Genomic DNA, 4561 nt, shown 5'->3' on the forward strand with positions numbered 1-4561 from the left:
GGTAACAGTAGTGGTCGTTCACCTATTGACAAAATAAATAGAAGAAAAACATAACCAAAATTGTATTGATTTTATTTTAGTTAAATCAATCAAATTAAACAGAACTAAACATTATTTTTTGAACAATCATATTTTTATTTATTTTATATTTTTGTGCCTTATAAGCACTGAAATTAAAATGTAAATAATTGTTCTTTACCTCTTAGGGAAAATACCAAAAGAACACTTTGTACACTTACATACCACATTATAAATTGACATAACTTGTTGAGAAGCCTTGTAGGTGTGCAATTTAAGGTTAATGCTATTTTATATTAACGCACTTGAGAGCAGCACAAATGCATTAATGTATAGTAATAACAGGCATGTACACTGATCAGCCATAACATTAAAACCACCTTTTTGTTTCTACACTCTCTGTCCATTTTATCAGCTCCACTTACCATATAGAAGCACTTTGTAGTTCTACAATTACTGACTGTAGTCCATCTGTTTCTCTGCATGCTTTGTTAGCCCCTTTTCATGCTGTTCTTCAATGGTCAGGACCCCCACAGGACCACAACAGAGTAGGTATTACTTAGGTGGTGGATCATTCTCAGCACTGCAGTGACACTGACATGGTGGTCACTGTCACTGCTGGACTGAGAATAGTCCACCAACCACAAATATCCAGCTAACAGTGCCCAGTGGGCAGCATCCTGTGACCACTGGTGAAGGTCTAGAAACTCAAACAGCAGCAATAAATGAGCGATCATCTCTGACTTTACATCTACAAGGTGGACCAACTAGGTAAGAGTGTCTTATGATGATGTGTTTCCCTCTTTATGCACTGAAGCTGGCACGTTCCCTGAGTTTTTCCAGCAAGATGGTGCACCACCACATTATGGGTGTCAGGTCCGAGCATTCCTAGATGAACAGTTTCCTGGAAAGTGGATTGGTCGTCGTGGGCCAGTTGAATGGCCCCCAAGGTCTCCCGATCTGACCCCCTTAGACTTTTATCTTTGGGGTCATCTGAAGGCAATTGTCTATGCTGTGAAGATACGAGATGTGCAGCACCTGAAACTATGGATACTGGAAGCCTGTGCTAGCATTTCTTCTGCAGTGTTGCTATCAGTGTGTGAAGAGTGGGAGAAGAGGGTTGCATTGACAATCCAACACAATGGGCAGCACTTTGAACACATTTTATAAGTGGTCAGAAACTTGTAAATAACTCATGAAAGAATAAAGTTACGTTAAAACCAACCACCATTGTTTTTCTTGTGAAATTCTCAATAAGTTTGATGTGTCACATGACCCTCTTCCCATTGAAAAAACTAAAGTTGGATCCAAAATGGCCGACTTCAAAAGGGCCGCCATGGTCACCACCCATCTTGAAAAGTTTTCCCCCTCCCATATACTAATGTGCCACAAACAGGAAGTTAATATCACCAACCATTCCCATTTTATTTAGGTGTATCCATATAAATGGCCCACCCTGTAGAACTACAAAGTGCTTCTATGTGGTAAGTGGAGCTGATAAAATGGGCAGTGATTGTAGAAACAAGGAGGTGGTTTTAATGTTATGGCTGATCAGTGTATATTAGTATATAGCACTGACACAGTGGTATATATACTGTATATATACGTATATATACTGTATATATACTGTATATATAAGCTCAATACTGTTGGACTGTTGAAAAGTTAAGAAGTCTAATCTGTGAGGGAAGTGAAATTGTTTTGACTGAGGTAAAAACCCATATCAACATTAGGTGTGCTGGAAGTATATTTTTGACTCACATTTTGACTTGTCATTATTCAGATTTTTTTTTTACATTAAAAACATACAAATGGCAGAACACACAACAAAAGTTTTGATTATTTAGTGGCAGAAAAAAAAACATCTAAATAAATTACTGAAACCTACCTGGAAACTAGATGTGGATGTAATATGTACTGTAAGCATGACAGCATGAAAATATTTTGGCTAAAACAACAACTACATATCATAGATGAAATTCAAACTCACAGCAACACCCAAACGCCCTAATCATTAACGTCTTCATTATTTTAGCTTATAGTTTTTAAGATGTTGTAAGGTGTTGTAAGATGTGCAAAAAAGCACCTTCAAATATGTAGCAATTTTATTGTTTTTTTCCTGCTGTGTCTTTAAAAGCTGTGTGTCAATACTGTGCAATATAGGAAAGTGGCACCTCAGTGGTTACGGTGCTGACCTAATAATCTAATCTAAGCAGCACAATTATTTCAATTCTATTGATTCTGTCAAGCAGAGAAGTCAGTGACCCAAATAAAGCTTGTTGAGGGCTATCCCAAAACTTCTGTGACATACATGTCTCCTACAGGCGTATGTAAATCACTGATTCAGCTGTAGCTGTACCTACAAGGTAGTTTTTTTACAGTCACCATAACAAGGTGTACCTGTTTTGGCTGAAAACTAAAACCACATAGTCTGTTATGGAAATGTACAGTACATTAGGTTATTATTTTATTCACTGATCTTTAGTAACTGCTACTAAAAACAGTTTGTACTTATAGACAGTGACTGAAAGCAAAAATGTAACCAATGTTGGTGAGTCTCCTGGTGCTGTGCAACACCCACACTGGCTGCTGTGACACCATACCACACATATGTAATAATATTTATACAATTAATCTACTTTTAATCTGTTTGTGTATTTACTTTTAATAAATGACCAGTCATATATTTATATGATATGTCTGTCACGTTTATATATATATTATGCATATAATAGCTGTCTTCAAATCAGCATATTTAAGTAAAGATTAATTTGAAATAAATAAAAAAAATGAAATTAATTAAAAGGTGCCAAGACAGTAAAACTGGAAATATTAACTTACCTTGTCATTTTATTTTCCATCACAAACATGTAAAGAAGCACATAAAAACCTCTAAGTTTCAGTGTTTGTTTTCTGCTGTCATCTGTGTCTCAAAAATATGTGTCCTCCAGGAAGTGCTGATGGAATATTTACATTGTCTCCCCACCCAACTTATCTTGTGACCTGCCTAGAACCCATCCCTGAGAAAGACACTGAACATATGTTGTGTTTTAACCAAACCAGCAGACTTAGGTTTCAGTTTCATTACTGTGGAAATCCAGCTGATGCACGTACGTCATCAATTAGGCAAACAAAACTCAACACAACACAACACAGCACATGCAGCTAACTAAACAAATGCATACACCCACATAATCTGTTTGTACAAACCCATTTTCAAAAAAGTTGGGACATGTAAAGGTTTAAGAGAATTCACAAATCACTGATTATTGTTTTTATTGTCACTTACACAAAATGTCCCAACTTTTCTGGAAATTAGTTTTGTACATAATCATGCAACTAACTACAGGTGATTGTACTCTGTAAGCATAACCATACACATAAGGGTTCCCTGCAAGCACCAGAATTAAAATGATTTGACATTTGAGCCACAGTAGCTCTTTTGTTTGTCTGTATTAGAAGCAACAGCCATCTGGCCCTTATCAAGTAGTTATCTATTATCTACTATCCTATATCTGCTGTACACGTGTAATATGAGTAAACACAAAACAGTATCAGTCCAAAAATGTTGTTTATTTTTTAATGAATTTGATAAAACTCTCAAAACATGCAGTCATTTCTTTGTTATGGATGATTAAGTGTAGATTTATGGGTAAAACTGCCATTACATCCATTTAAAATCAGCACTTGTACTTATATGCCAATGTGAATTACAGTAAAGTTCTGCTGAGGTCATGTCTTGTCTGAGGTATGCCTTGTCATGGCAACCTCAGCAGGAACTGTACAACAAGTACAGGAAGAAGTAATATGAAAGTTAAACAGCTGAGTACAGCTGTAGCCAAAGTTTCATTTCTCCTCAGAGCAGAGCTTGAGCTAAAAATAACACACCAGTGCTATTCCTCCCTACCTCTGTGATTCATTTATTTTCTAGCTACACACAGGCCTGCTTACTTATTCAAACACAGAAGCATGTGCTCTGATGCTCTAATTCAGGGTGTTGTCAAGAAATGCTTTACACTATGTACGTTGGAGTTTAGCATTGATGACAATGCATTTCAAAATTATGCTGATCAGCTGTTGTTTTACTTATAACCAAATACTTTTGTGCATCCACTCCCATTATAGTACTGCTAACAAAAGGCAGTGAAACTATTGTCAAAGTTACATGGGTATGTATCCAAATTGATGGTAATAAAATAATTATTTAATTAATAGATTTTTTTTTTTTACTTCCTTTTATTTTCTTGTTTGTATATGTTTGGTAATTCTTCAAACCCTGGGTCACAACACAGACAAAAATAATAATTAAGTAAACTAATTTTAACAGGCACATAAAAAATGACCTTGTACATGAACACCGTTTTGTGGAGGCTTTACCACAGTGGGACCAGATTGCCACCATTTCCCTTAAATAAGTATATTTTAGTTTGTGTACTGTTTTGATGAATTTTTATGTTTGACATGCTGCCTGGGTCACAGTAAAAATCATGGACAAAATGTGGGTCGCTTGAAAAAAAGAGAAACCCTGAAAAACCCTAGTGTC

This window comes from Trichomycterus rosablanca, chromosome 6, assembly GCF_030014385.1.
Source record: "Trichomycterus rosablanca isolate fTriRos1 chromosome 6, fTriRos1.hap1, whole genome shotgun sequence".
In the NCBI taxonomy this organism is placed as follows: Eukaryota; Metazoa; Chordata; class Actinopteri; order Siluriformes; family Trichomycteridae; genus Trichomycterus; species Trichomycterus rosablanca.